This window comes from Aulonocara sp. 'chitande type north' Nkhata Bay, linkage group LG3 (genome assembly GCF_057382095.1).
Source record: "Aulonocara sp. 'chitande type north' Nkhata Bay isolate Kocher_YH1m ecotype deep benthic linkage group LG3, A_spYH_male_GT1.1, whole genome shotgun sequence".
NCBI lineage: Eukaryota > Metazoa > Chordata > Actinopteri > Cichliformes > Cichlidae > Aulonocara > Aulonocara sp. 'chitande type north' Nkhata Bay.
Window position 1 is genome coordinate 3,813,498 of NC_141346.1, and position 16,296 is coordinate 3,829,793.

Genomic DNA, 16,296 nt, shown 5'->3' on the forward strand with positions numbered 1-16,296 from the left:
CCAGAACTCGTGCAGCTGTTAGTGATCACAGCAAGTTTCCCAACCCCAGTTTTAGTTTCCACTCACCCTTTATTTACAGACAGACATCAGTAACATTGTCAGCTCTGTCTTGCCTGTTAATGGTCTTGTTTTCACATTTTGGAGTTAATCCTTTTAAATAAACTATAAAAACAATCCATGTGTCAGAGCCTCGTTTGTGCTGATTAGAGTCAAGTTTCTTTATTTGTCACATGCACAGTTATACAAATACAACACGCAGTGAAATCTATCCTGACACGCTCCTGCACTGTGAAGGGGACAGAAGAACATGATGTTATATACATTAAGTATAGCAAATATACTTTGATGTATATATTATATACACTGTAGGTGTTGGAGCTGTTATCGATGAAACACTGTCCTTCTCCCTGCCGTCTCTCTTCATGAGATCCTCCACCGATGGGCCAAAGTCGGCTGTCATTCCCAGAATGGTCCAGGTCTCTATCTTACAATGAAACACAGACCGATCTCTGCTTCCTCCTCTGCCTCCTTCATCCCCTCTGAGGATCCAGAAAAGGCTTCAAAGACTCTACTCCCTGTCAAAATTAGGGCTTAAAAAGTTTTCTCCCCCAATAAAGATTAAACCATAAGCTGGGAGGGCTGGGTTTGTTTGCTCTCACTGGTCTGATCGAGCATCCCTGACGTTTCACACTGGTTACCAGTTCTTCAGAGGGAAAAACACAGGTGGGAACAGGAGAGAAACAAGGCACAAGATAAACAGCTCCCCACGGGGTCACATGGGACTATTTCACACATGGTGTGTTCAAAAGCACATCATTAACCACGTACATTCTAAACCCTAACCAGCTTCACAACATCATTCACACTATATGAGGGTTAGTGTTGAGGAAAAGACTGCAGAAGCTGGTAATCCACAAGTGCACGGTGCTTCAGGAGACAGGTGGTCAGGAGCTGCTGAAAAGAAAGCTCACCATGGTAGGGACAGTGAGGAAGAACAAGCCTGAACTTCCCCCTCAGCTGGTATCAACCAGAGGAAGGACTCTCATCCAAATGTGCTTTCACTGACACACACACTCTTGTGTCATAAGTTCCCAAGAAGAATAGAAATGTCATCCTGACATCTTGTCGTCCTACACAAAGACGCCGCTGTCAGCACCACAGAGGACAGGAAGCCTCTGATGATCCAGGACTACAACAAGAACAAAGGAGGCGCTGAGAGCCTTGATAAGGTTTCATCCATCATACATTTTATTTTTATTTATGTGAATCATAGCATTTTTTATTGTTATATATAATTATATATATTATTTATTATATTATATATATATAGATTCAATATTGTTCCTAATCTCTTATTTATTGTTCTTGTTATTACAGCTTAATGGTACAAACACCTGCAAGTGAATGACAGCACGCACACACACACACACACACACACACACACACACACACACACACACACACACACACACACACACAGCACAAATTAGTTCTTAATTAATTAAGTAAGTAAGTAAAAGACAGCAAAGGAGTCGACCAAAAAGTCCACAGGGAACTTCTCCTGGTTTGGCAGCTTGTTGCTCTGAGCTGCTGCTGCTGGCTTTCTGCTGAGCTTCACGTCTGAACTGAGCAACCATCTCAGAGATGAAGGTGTTGACCCTCAGCTGAGGTCGAGTGTAGAAAGTCTCTTTACACATGGGACACTGACAGCTCTGACTCATGTCCCAGTGCTGACTGATGCAGGTTTTGCAGAAGTTGTGTCCACATGGTGTAGAGACTGGATCAGTGAACACAAGCTCCTCAGACTACTGACGCTTGTTTCTCTCTTTGTAAAAATGAAATTTAAAGTGAATTTTGAATCAAATGTTTCTCTTCTTTCTCCCTCAGAGTGCAGACATGTCTGCTGCCAGCAATCTGCGATCTGAAGATCAGTTTCTGTGCTCCATCTGTCTGGATGGAGAGAAAAGCGTCTGGACTTCTTTGAGTTTCTTTTCATCACAGAAGCTTCTTCACCTCATCCTCAACACGGACAGAACCAAGGAATGAATACTGCACTTTTGGAAGAACCCCTGATAACACAACACTGAATATGCCACAGTCAGACTGATGGCAAACAAAAACACAGAACACTTAAAATAAACACTGCACTACTTCACCTCATTTTGAATGTACGATCGATTCACTGACTAATGTGCAACATACTCACAACAGACTTCTGTAACAGGTCCGTGAAAAATGTGCAATACTATAAGAGAACTACAAACGCTGTACAGTTTTTCCCCTTGTATATAGAAAATATTGCCATTGCCCCATTCCTGACTTTATTTCTATCCTTCTGCTTCTTCTGTCTTTATGTTGTTATAGTATTATATTGTTATGTTGTTAGAGTGTGTGCAGTTTATTAAAGGGCAATTCGAAAATTTTTTTTGAAATGAAGACTTAAAAAGCGTTTTAAAAACCAGTTTATTAAATTGGAATTCAAAAATGAATTTACAAATACAGATTTTATTCTACAATTCATTAATTAAGTACAGAATTTCTTTATTTCGGTGCGCGTGGCTCTTGTGGTCCTCCATACGGCTGGACGGCGTCAACACGTTAACGAGCTAACTGCGCTAACGCACTAGTTCCCACCAGGGGCGATTCTAGGATCAGAGCTTTGGGGGTGCTGAGCACCCAGAGAGCTGCCCATCCAGGCAAGATAAACTTTACTCATCACAATGAGACGTCCTCCCCGTCTCTGTCAGTCCCTGCATCCTTAAATGTCTCCAGTTGTCCTGAGTTCCCTCTGTTCCTCATCGTCTGTTGTCTTCATCTCCATTTTCAGTCATAATAATTTTACCATCTCTGTGCAAGTCTGCAAATTTCTTTATTAAATCGTAAGATTCTTAAATGCACCAAGTCTCTCTGTGCCTGAGTCCTCGTCACAAAACATGACATCACTGCTTTGTACATTTTAACACAATTGAATCCCCACATTTGTGAAAGAAAAGCAAAACACTATTTTAAAGTCTGTAACAAAACCATCAAATCTGATAAAGGTTATTTAAATGCTGCTAAAGAAGAATGGATTGGAATTTAAATAAATATCCTAACCTTAATTACTGCGGGAGAATAATGAGTGATGCTCACAGTGAGTAAAAAGTAAACTGAGGGCATTTTTTGGACAGAGATTCACTTTTAATGTGTTTGTATAATACAATACAGATATATGAAAAAAGACTCCGAGTCCTTGAAATGTGCAAAATATTATTAATACGTTAGAAAACCTGAGACACCTTGGCCTATGGTATGAAAAGATGTTTACTGCAGATACTTCTATGGCCCTGCAGATCTTTTCTTTTCTTTTATCCTATGTCGCCTCAGCTTGAGGTTGGTAAATCTGTCTGTCACATTTTGGTGGTCAAGTCTCTCAAGCATCTCTTTCTCAACTGACATCACAGCCAGGTGCTGGAGTCTGCTTTGACCCATGGTCCTTCTCAGCCAGGTATGGAGCTGACTCACGCAGCTACTCAGCTACAGCTGCTAACTGGGTTTGTTAGGGCAACCTGAATAACAGTTTTCAGTGTGGGGAAGATCTGATTATCCAGAAGATTGCACAATGTTAACATATCTGGGATGGCACCAGCCTCACTCTTGAGCTTCAAAACGTTTTTGGCAACCGTGACTTCCTCTGACTGAAGCTCAACATGGTAATGCAGTGCCAGGGCTGACAGCCCAGTTTGTTTAGCAGACTCGGTATAGCAGCTTTAATATAGGGAGAACACAACTTCCAGATTGTATGAGTAAACTTAGTTGGGGTTTTTTCTTTGCCAGTTTAACAGTTTCTGTTGTGCCTGTCACTGTTTCCTGTCTGTTTTCTTACCTGGTTCTTCCTGACCTTGTACTTTCTCCTCATGTTCTCCTCTTTCCTCTCTCCCTCTTTGGACTGACAATCAAACACAAATAGGTTGTATTCAATTAGATTAAAAAAAGTATTATTAAGATCACTAATAAAAAAAGTCCTCTCTCAGTTTACTTTCAACCAAAAGGCAAATAACCAAAGCAGGAAGGCGGCCGGGCCAGATGGAGTGCTGGGCCGGGTGCTAAAAGACTGTGCTGCGGACCTGGCGGACGTCTTCACCTCTATATATAACACCTCGTTGTCCTGTTCACTGGTACCATCCTGTTTCAAAGCAGCAACCATCGTTCCCATCCCAAAACAGTCAAATGTCACATGTCTGAACGATTTCAGACCTGTGGCACTCACCCCCATTCCCGCCAAATGCCTGGAGAGACTGGTCATTAAACACATCAGAGCTGCTTTTCCACCATCCCTGGACTCGCAGCAGTTTGCATACAGGGAGAACCGGTCAACCGAGGATGCGATCGCCACAGTGCTGCACACATTACTGGAGCACCTGGAACACAGGAACACCTATGCACGGCTCCTCTTTGTAGACTACAGCTCGGCTTTTAATACCATCCGGCCATACAAACTCCGTCCCAAACTCCACCAACTGGGACTTAACTCCTCTCTGTGCAACTGGATTGTGGACTTCCTCACTAACCGTAGACAGAGTGTCAGAGTGGGTAAGAACACCTCTTCCACCCTTGTGGTCAACACCGGTGCCCCTCAGGGGTGTGTTCTGAGCCCTCTGCTATACACTCTCTTCACCCATGACTGTATTTCCTCCTGCGCGTCCAATCTCATTGTTAAGTTTGCAGATGACACTACAGTGCTCGGACTTATATCCAACAATGATGAGACAAACTATAGGACAGAGGTGCAACAACTAGAGTCATGGTGCCACGACAATAACTTGGTCTTAAACACCAAAAAGACCAAGGAGATCATTGTAGATTTCCGGAAGAGGGGTCATAACAATCATCTGCCTCTCTTCATTGGCAGTGAGGCGGTGGAGAGGGTGAGCAGTTTTAAATTCTTGGGGGTAACTGTGACCGAGGACCTGTCCTGGGGCAACCATATCACCTCAGTTGTACGGAAGGCCCAACAGCGCCTCTACTACCTGAGGAGACTGCAGAGCGCACACATTCCCAGATCTCTGATGTTGAACTTCTACAACTGTGCCATCAGCAGCGTTCTGACGTATGGATTTCTAGTGTGGTTCCCCAGCTGCACCAAGGCCGATCAGCAAGCACTCCAGCGGGTGGTGAAAGAAGCTGGCAGAATTATTGGAACAAGTCTGCCAGAGATCAGTAATATCTTCCCCACTCGCTGTCTGAGGAGGGTGCACAGTATCCTGCGGGACCAACATCACCCTGCGCGCCACCTTTTCCATCTGCTGCCCTCAGGGAGAAGGTACAGGTCTATACAGGCCAGAACATCCAGACTGGCCAACAGCCTGTATCCACAGGCTGTGAGGCTCCTGAACTCTCTGCCCCCCTCTCACGGACAATAACCATATCCAACTTCTTAATAGCAATGAACTGGTCTGCATTGGTGCATCATATCTTTATTCTCTTCCCCCTCCTGCCCCCCCCCCCCCCCTCTTTCTTAAATAGATAACTATCATATCTGATATCATATCTCACAGTACAATAATATTGAATGGGTTGCATTGTTGTATTTTGTCATGTTTCTCAGGTCTTTGTCTGAATTTCTACGAACATTATTGCTAAGGATTGTCTTATTGCATTGGAGTCACACTGGGTTAAATATGTACACTTGGGTTTTAAGGGGTATTTATTATTTTCTTCTTTTTTTGGGGTTGTATGGAAGCCCCAAACGCAATTTCATTGTTCTTGACAATGACAATAAATAATACTACTACTACTACACATGTACATCTAATAAAGGATATAAATACTGAAACACTGATCCAACACTTTTACCTGAATGTGGCTCCTGTTTTTGAAAAAACTTCCTCATATCCATTATGAACCTGGCTGTCTCTCTGTACACAAACACACACGCACACAACAGGAGTTATAAGGTTAATGCACATATGACAAAATAACCAGTTTCTCTGATTACACTTCAAACAGGACAGTGGTAACAGCAGCAGCATGTTAAGTTTTAGATTTTAAATAGGCTGTATAAATTTCAATGGGAGCAACAGGACGGTCAAATATGGCTGATTTTACTACAGAGCAGGACGGATTGTAGGGCAGCAAACATAGTCGGGAAACACGTTTTTAACCCAGCAGGTAGTGATGGCCCGCTTGAAGCTGGCGCTCCGGAGCGTGTGTCGAAAAAAACAACACACTGGTTCAGAAGCACTGTGTCGAGGCTTGCTTCATTTGGCAAAAGTCACGTGACCAGTGACGTCCGAAGCTTCATTACGCACGTAACTGCTTCGGTACCTGATTCAAACGGATATAAGGAAGTGAATCATCCACGGGATTCGTGGAGTGTGTTGATGGTGACAGATAGCGAAGAGGTGATCATTCCACTGACAGATATGGAGCCAGCGAGGAAGAGAGGACGTTCTGGCGTGTGGGAATATTTTGAGTTGATTTTGCTCAATTCATTTTATCTGCCGAAGTGAAAAACTTGAAATGTCCAAAATCATGTTTTCATAATGTAAATATCATTACAGCATATGACTTTAGGAACACTTCCATGTGAATTAAAGCTGATGAAGACTACAAAAATGTATTTGACACTATACGTACATTACATTGCTACAGTTTAGAAAATCATTTTGTTTATTGTTGTTAGGTGATAGTCTGCAGGACCCAGGAATACCTGCATATCTGCCAGCTTGCAGTGTAGTTCCTGCACTCCACAGCCTCTTCTGTTCCATGCAAGTGGATTTTCTCCAGGGCAGGAGAAACTATTTCTAAGAAAAGAAACAGACTCAGCCAGCGCACAGTAACACTAATCCTCTTTTTAACTGTAAATAACAAAAGGGCTACCTGACATAGATCATGTTTTTACTTTGCAAGTTCTTGATTAGGGGTGGGTTTTGATTATCGCTTTTCTGATTACAATCCATGCTAAATTTCATAACTCTCTGTTTACATCTCTAATTAAGTCTCACATGTGTCAGCTTTCTTTTAATAGATACGAAATTATGGATATATACTGTTAAATGATCAGACTTGTAATATTTCTGACTGAGGCAAAACTTTCCAGATTCCAATCAAATTGAATCGGATCCTGTATCGAATCAAAATGATTCTACAAATCAGTGACGATGCAGCCGTACTCAGCTTCCTAAGCATTTTCCCTTTCCAGTTCACAATCAATCCCACCCCTAGGTCAAAAATATGTATAGGACAATTGGCCTAATCTAATATTTTGTATGAACCTGTCCAGCTGTCCAGTGATTAAATGACAAGTAGATGGAGGCAGGACTCCACAGCAGGGGCATACTGCATAATGTGCTGTGCATGCTCATATGTATATTATATATATTGCTCACTTATTGTATTTACCAACATCAAGGAGTTATGAGCAAAGAAAGGCCACACCATAGTGCATGTTTAAATAGGGAAAGTTTATTGATCAAAATGTATTACGCAGATACGCATTACATTTTTTTCAGCCCCCCAATCGAGTAAACAAAACCAATTACATGTTCAAAGCAACGGAACGGTGGCCCAATATCAGAGAGAACTCCACTCTTGAGTGAGCAGTGATGATTGAGCAGTCCGTTTTATTTTGCAGATTCAAGCTGCTCTTCAAAATATTCGCCACCAGATGTCACCGGAGAGGACTGTGTTGAAAAGCTTCGAGTAATGAACCGTTTTTCAATACAAGCTTCAGTGCTTCGGAAAGCTTCATTTGGCCATCACTACCAGCAGGTTACCTGGTGTAATGTTTTTCAGGTAAACAGAAACATGGTCTGACTCCTACCAACTATATAAAGAGTAACTGAAGGTTAAATGCAGCTAATATGTCCTGTTTTAAACCAGACACTTATGTCTCCGCTCCGCTGCGTCTCAGGTCTCAGCCTCTGCGCCAGAGCCAGAGCAGGGGAGAGGCCAGCTGGAACAAACCATTTTGGGAGGGGGGAGGGGTTATCTATACTTTTGTTGTTAAAATGTTCCATCTCAATTAAGTACTGTATGCTTTTGTAACGATGTAAAAGAATGGATATGGTTTTGTTGTTGTTAAATTCCTGTTAAACTTGGGATCTCAACCATGGGTTTATTTTGAAACTTTTATTTTGAAAATCCGCAGCGGAAGTCTGCTACTGGTAAACGGGTCTTTCCTAAGCTTATCCGTTAGTAGCAATGAAGCTTTTGCTGTGGTAAGTTCTTCCTCAGTCCGCCCTGACTCAACATGAGTTTAAAACATATTTGAAGATCCTCATTGAGGTTAACATGACAGTGCATTAACAGCATGAACTGCCCCTCCAGTAGCATCTGAGTAGATTCAGTTTTATGACCTTGTTTTGCAATTAATTGGTTAGGCGGTAGGAAAAATGGACACGCTGAGCTAGCGGCTAACAGCTAGAGGAGGCTGTCGTGTCTAATACTGTGAAACTTCTCTTGATAGTTTGGGCGGGATCCTGTTGCTGGAAACCCATGGTTATTCATGTCCCATGTTATTGCAGGTATGTGTATTTGAAACATGTATTTGGTTGAGCTGCAGGCTAATTCTGTTTAAGAAATACTGCTTATTAAGTTTTGCCCAGTAGATGGCAGCATCGTTTCATTTACTATTGTACATGAAAGGAAATTTTGGATTTGGTCTGGAAGTTTATTTATATTTACATGAATGTGCATTTAAGAGAATTAATTTCTCTTTTTTTACCTAAACCACAATGAAGTAATATTTTTATTTTATTTTCCGCAATAAGTTTTGTTGCCATTTTATTTTTCAATCAATATTTGTTTTTTTTATTTATTTTAAGAAAACTAAGAGTTCCACTATACGATCATTTGTTTATCCGTGAGTAGCAATGAAGCTTTTGCTGTGTTTGGGCGGAGTCCTGTTGCTGGAAACCCATGGTTATTCATGTCCCATGTTATTGCAGAGACCCACTAAAGGGGAATAAACCACGCCTGAGCTCTACCCATCTGAAGTCCAGCGAGTTTTACTCATACAGCACCGGACATGGAGACTGAGGGGGGTTACATTGGTGCCGTGAGCCGTCAATCATCTGTTTGGACGGTCGACTCCTCTCAGCCACGTGGGGCCAGTTTCAACGCTGCACATTTGTGATTTATTGTTGTTCTTTCTGACACATCTTTTTTAAAGGAACAAATATAGCATTTTTGTTTTATTCTAGTCGCTGTGATGGACATCACAGAGGAGGGATCGAGTACTCCTAATTGGGGCTGGGACAACGCGTCGACGTAATCGATTACGTCGACGCGTAAAATACGTCGACATAAAACAATTTCCCTCGATGCGTCGTCACTTTCAAAAACAGACATGGCGGCAGCGAGTAGCGGTAACATGAGTGAGGCAGTCGCAGTCGACTTAAACCACTGCACCCGAACACGCAGCTCTACAGTATGGGGATATTTTAACCGAAAAGGAAGTGATTCAGTCGTTTGCCGGCTTTGTGAGGTGGAAATGGCCTATCATAAAAGCACGACGGCTATGCACCAGCACCTCAAACGACGACATCCAGGAGCAGCTTCTGCAAAGGACAAACCACCGTAAGTTTTCAACTTTTTTACTAACGCTAGTTTTTACCCGTTAATTCATCCAGACCCCCCCCCCCCAGACATACACTCACTCATAGACAGAGATAAACACCCAACCTCCATAAATGCAAAACTAATTTAAGCTGCTTAGCAGTAACATATAGCAGCTGCTGTTTAGTTGTTGTTTTTTTTATTTGTGGCCCATGCTGGCAAAATGAGTCTGAATGCGCGCAGGCTGATTATCAGAATCGGCGAAAGACGAAAATGTGAGACAGCGAATTGGCCGCAGGAGAAATGTTAACAAGGATAATGCACCACCTGCTAAACGTAGCCGTCGTGGACACTATTACAACATTGTTAAAGTGCTTGCAAAAGCAAAATGACAACGAACTCTTGATTTGTCAAGTTTAATGTCTTTCATCCTATTTGAACGCTGTTTTTATACATAATGCTTCTCCAGCTTGATCTTATAGGTCAAAGTTATGCCATCTAATGGCTAGAAAGCAGTGCACCAGTAAAGGTGCCATCAGCTATGGCTGTTTAAACGCTATTTTTTGCAGTTATTTTTTGCAGCCATATCATATGTTCAACATTGGTGATTATCATTAATCTCTTACTGTTATGCTATGATAGCACATGGCATAACAGTAAGGCACATACATGGTTTATATATATCTATATATATCAACCAGATCCTTATCTAATTATTTTGATATTATGCTTTCCATATAATTATTTTGTAATTATTCGAATTCATCTGTGTGCTATGTGTGATTTATGATTTCAGGAACAAACAGAAAAGTCTGGAGGACTACTGTCAGAGAAGAAGTACACCATGCACCCCCCAGGAGGTGGCTGTACTTACTGAGAGCGTCTTAGCTGTGATTTTAAAAGACATGAGACCACTTGCTGTGGTTGAGGGTGAGGGATTCAAAGAAATGCTGACCACTTTCCAACCAGGATACACTCTGCCGTCTAGGCGTCATTTTACAAGCATGATGGAGAGAAAAGTTCCTGTTTGATCCAAACAGCTTTTTGAGACAGTAACCCGCCTTTGTTGCATCTAGGCTGGATTGTTGTAACGCACTTTATTGTGGGGTTACTGATGCATCCATTATGAGTCTGCAGCTTGTGCTGCAGCACGTCTTTAACTGCAACAAGTCTGAGCACATTAGCCCATTTTAATTTCACTCCACTCCCTACCTGTACATGTGAGGCTCGTTTAAAGTCTTTTATTTGTCTTTAATCTCTTAATGGGACTGCACGTGCTGTGAAACAATTCATTCACAAGCTTTAGTGCTACTTCAGGAAGTGCTTCCTGCTGCTCTCCATCAGTCTGGATGACGAGTCTTCAGCCTGAACTCACCTGTGAGCCACAAGAGCCCAAACATGGTTTGTATTTCACCTTCATGCAGTTGTGTTTATAGTGTACATGTTAGTTATTAATGCAGTCTGCACTCCTCTCTCACACAATGTCAGTCTGACTTTGTCTTTAACCAGCTTCATTTCTACTTTACTGTAAATATAAAAGTTCCTGCACTACATCACAGTATGAGACCCTTACCTGTGACTCTGTAACTGAATGTGTTTATTGTAGTCTGAACGAATGTATCGTTCTTTATCATGCTGCTGTTGGATCTGTAGAGTTAACCTGCAGCTTCTGTTAAAGACCTGGATGAGCTCTATTGGTTAAAAGGGCTTTGAGGGCTTTGACAACAACCTCACCACTGAGCTGATGGAGCCTCTCGATGACTCGAAAGGTTAAAAACGTTAAACTCTACAGAGTCTCTGATCTGTTCACTCATCCATCAGTAATCTCCAATTCATTTTTGAGGTGAATGAATGAATGAAAGTGTGGAAACATGAATGCGACTGCCTGATAAACTCAAACTAGTCTCAATACAACAACATGCACTAAATGAAGAAACTAGGGACGTGTAACAGAAACACAGAGCACACTCATGCTGTGTGAGAGATCATACAGCACGAGTGTGAAGCATGAAATGAACAACAGGAGACAATAAACACACAGCAGGAGAGAATCAACACAAACACAAAGTGCACGAGACCAGAGACTCACAATAACACAGAGACTAACCTCACACAGGTGCCCAAACAGAGACACCTGACTGACTTCATAACAGGGACACCAAAGGACAAAACTCACAGAGGACCAGGAGGACAAAAGAACCAGACGTCACCTACAAGAAGCCCAGAGACACAACACTGAGACGTCATGGTAACAGGAACCAGGAACATTTCACCAAAAACATGAAGAAGTTACAGAAACTCAAACACTGGACCTACGACCCCGACAGAGCCGAGCTGAAGGAGGAACACCATCAGGACGCTACACCCCCAACCGCACTGAAATAACCTGTAATGACAACATCCACAGACCAACCAGGAGAGAGCACACAGAGCAGGACTGATCTCATTGGCTGGACGCTCGCTTCTATTTAAATCTAATGACAGCAGCTGCGTCACACCTGAACACGACACTTCTGCTCTCGTGATCTACAACTGTGACTTTAACGTCAGCGACACCAACATCTGACATTATTGTAACGACATGTTTCATTATGTCATCGTTTACAAGCTGCAGAGCAAACACGCTGAGGAGTCAGAGGTCAAAGGTCAGTGGTTTGATTCGCCTGTGAGCAGAGAGAGGATCTGAAAGTGCAGCAGGAAGTGTTGATCAGGAAGCTTTGGACAGTTTCAGACAGTAAAGGAGACTCTTTAATACGCACCACAATCTGAACTTGACAAGAACAATTCAATAGTAAAGCAAAGGGTTTAAGTTCTGTACGAGAGTTTAGATTTAGACGTTTGTCTCACTGGTGGATGCAGGCGATGCGTGCGCTGTAGAGTGTCAGGCAGCAAAGTTACCTGTTAGACTGTCCAGTAGGTGGTGCAGAGGGTGGAGGGGATTCTTCATGATGATAACAGCTCATTTAATCATCACAGCCTCAGCAACTCATCAGAGTAACACAGCAACATACTCACACAGAGAGCACACACCCGATGAGATCAAAGGGAAGCTGGAGGCGTCTCTCAGTCAGTGCAGACAGCATGAAGGCTGCAGCTGCCTCCCTGCTCCTGCTCCTGAGTCCCACCTTCATCCTTTCACTCTCACAGCTCAGGAGGTCGAGCGGGCACCTGTTAAGACCCTGGAGGTTGGTAGTTTGACTCCTGGCGGCTCCAGGCTGCATGCTAAACATCCTCGGGCGGGACGCGAACACAAAGTTAGATGCATTGGACTGTGGATGTGTGTGCGTTAGACAGAAAGCACTTTGATAGAAAAAGCACAGAAAGAAGTGTTTGTGTGAGGCGAGTTTCATACAGCCAGTAAATATTGAGTAAAGTGAGAGTTCAGGTGGTGTAGAAGAGCACTACATGAGAACCAATCACAGCACAGACTCCAACAGGACAGGAGGCTTTCAGCCAGTTTGGACTGAGCAGCTCTCATTTCTACAAACCTGCCCAAATGTATGATGTGTTCAATGCTGTGATCATGATGTGCTGTTAGAGCCATTAGAGCAGGCTGTAGGTGTCGCAGGTGCAGTGGTTGGTATCATATCTCATTGATGTCATCAGTAGGAGGTAAGTGTACAGTTTCACTGACATGCAGCTGACACCATTTTTCTTTTGCCTGTCCTGACCTGTAACCATCAGAATAATCAGAACAATCTGAAAGCCAAGAAAAACGCCCCCACAGTTATTTCCCAAAGGGATCATTATGGCTTTGCTATGCTAAATGTAATAGATTTGTTTTACTTTTGAGTTATTACACTCAGAACAGACAGGACTGGGCCGAGACAGAAGAAAGACAAAGTAAAGATAAGGAGAGAAACATAGAGGAGAAGAGGGACAGAGAGAAAAGACTAAAATCTGTTTGATCCCATCCTGCAGAAAAACAGGCAAAAAGAAGCAAAAAGAAACAAAAAGAAGCAAAAAGAAACAAAAAGAAGCAAAAAGAAACAAAAAGAAGCAAAAAGAAACAAAAAGAAACAAAAAGAAGCAAAAAGAAACAAAAAGAAGCAAAAAGAAACAAAAAGAAGCAAAAAGAAACAAAAAGAAACAAAAAGAAGCAAAAAGAAACAAAAAGAAACAAAAAGAAGCAAAAAGAAACAAAAAGAAACAAAAAGAAGCAAAAAGAAGCAAAAAGAAACCAGCACACCAAGGAAACAACAACAACTTTATTTATAGAGCACATTTAAAAACCAGCGGTACACCAAAGTGCTTAACATAAGACACAGAGAAGGCCTCAGCAAAGTATCAAATATACTCACAGGTCAATGGCACTAATACACAGGGGTAATATAAAACATAATGAAAGCACAAGGCATTAAAAATATGTATAAGGGAAAATAGAGTAAGTCTAAGGTGCGAGCATGAACGAGCAGGAAAGGCGAGATTAAACAAACAGGTTTTTAACCGTGATTTAAAAGAATCACGATCAGAAGGTTATTCCACAACTCTGGTGCAGCCAGGGCAAACGCCCGGTCACCTCTAGACTTCAGCCGAGATCCAGGCTGCACCAAGAGTAACTGAGTAGATGATCAGGCAGGAACGTACGATTTAAGCAGTTCCTTAGGGTAGCTCGGTGCCGTGTTGTTGGTAAACCACAGCAAACCACAGCAGCAGCATCATGTGCACCAGTAACAGTAACTAATAAACACTGAATCCTACTGAGCAGCACACTGGACTGATAATGCACGATGTGTTTAGTGTCAGCAGCCCAGGACGACACAGTGTGTGTCTGTGTACACCTGTGTGTGTGAGCTTGTGTTCAAAAGGTTTCCATCAAGCCACATGATACACATCAGCTAAAGTGCAGGAATGTGTTGATGACTGAAACAATGCTGTGTTGAACGTCAGAGTTTTCATTTCACACCATATTGTTATACAAGTGTTCTTCTTAACGCACAAGTGTTGGTCACAGAGCTCGATGTGCTGGAACTTTTTACATGTGCATGTTTCCCCAACACAATATGATTAGAAAACACTCCAACCATCTATTCTGGGAGATTTCATACAATCAATGAGTTAAACTGCAGGAATGTCTTAAAGACATAAAGACCTGGATGGCCGCTAACTTTCTGCTTCTTACTTCAGATCAAACTGAGGTTATTGTACTCGGCCCTGAAAATCTTAGAAATATGGTATCTAAGCAGATTCTTACTCTGGATGGCATTACCTTGGCCTCCAGTAACGCTGTGAGGAACCTTGGAGTCATTTTTGACCAGGACATGTCCTTCAACGCACATATTAAACAAATATGTAAGACTGCGTTCTTCCATTTGTGCAAATATCCTCTTAGTTGTTATTAATCTCGGCTCTGCCACCGTTTCTGGAACTGGGGACCATCACACTCCTCTGAGCTCTGTCTATAGGGTCACTTTTAGCTCCCACTCTGACTAAACCATCACACTAAACTGGTGCTACTTCCTCCTAAACCAGTCCATGTTTCCTCTGACATCGTCTGTCTTTCCTGTATGTCACTGACAGAACAGGAACTGTTCTTCACCGTGTTCTTCGTTCGCTCCGGTCAGCTGAGCGGCCGTTGCTCTCAGTCCCCAAATCAGGGCTGAAACTGAGGAGACGGAGCGTTCTCCATCGTGGCTCCTCTGGAATAATCTTCCTCTTCACACGAGGCAGTCGACATCAGTGCTGCTTTTAAATCCAGAGAAACACATTTTTATTTGCTTGTTTTTGACTCAGTGGTTAACTGACTTGTATTTACTTACATTTTATTGTTTTTGCTATGTTTGTAATTTTATCCTATTTATTATTCTTATTGTATCTATTATGTTTCTATTGTTCAGCACTTTGGTCAGCCTTGTGTGTTTTTAAAGTGCTATATAAATAAACTATGATGGTGATGATACACTCAGGCTGTGTCACTCTGTGACCTCTGACCCTCAGTGTCCTCTGACCCTCAGTGACCTCTGACCTTCACTGACCTCTGACCCTCAGTGTCCTCTGACCCTCAGTGTCCTCTGACTCTCACTGACCTCTGACCCTCAGTGTCCTCTGACTCTCACTGACCTCTGACCCTCAGTGTCCTCTGACCCTCAGTGTCCTCTGACTCTCACTGACCTCTGACCCTCAGTGTCCTCTGACTCTCACTGACCTCTGACCATCAGTGTCCTCTGACTCTCACTGACCTCTGACCTCCTGTTGCAGGTGTGTGTGCTGCTGCTGTCTGCAGGTGAGTTGATGAAGTCAAACCATCAGTGAGGCTCCAACAAGAACACAAACACATTTGATGCCAGTCACAGATTTATGCATCACTCTGTTTGTGTCTGCTGATCCAATAAAGCTCTGATCCTGGAGATCCCTCCAGATCCTGTGCCAGCAGGAGGTGATGTCACTGCGCTGCAGACAGAGCAATGGTGACATCATCACAGCTCATTTCTTCTTTAATGGAAGTCATGTTGGAAATAAATCAGAGTTCATCATCACAAACGTCCAGCAGTCTGATGAAGGTCTCTACTCCTGTGCTACTGATGTGTTTGGAGAATCTCCTCAGGGCTTTCTGAGGGTCAGAGGTCGGACAATGACATCACATCCTGTATAAAGACCTGAACTCACCTGAAGTAAAAATAAGCTGACTGAACCATCTTCACCATGTCTCCTGCAGATCCTCCTCCTCATCTCCACACCTGCACCTCCTCTAATCCTGTGAACTCTCCTGCTCTTGTTTGGCCTGTAACAGACTCCTCCGCTCCTCCCTCCTCCTCC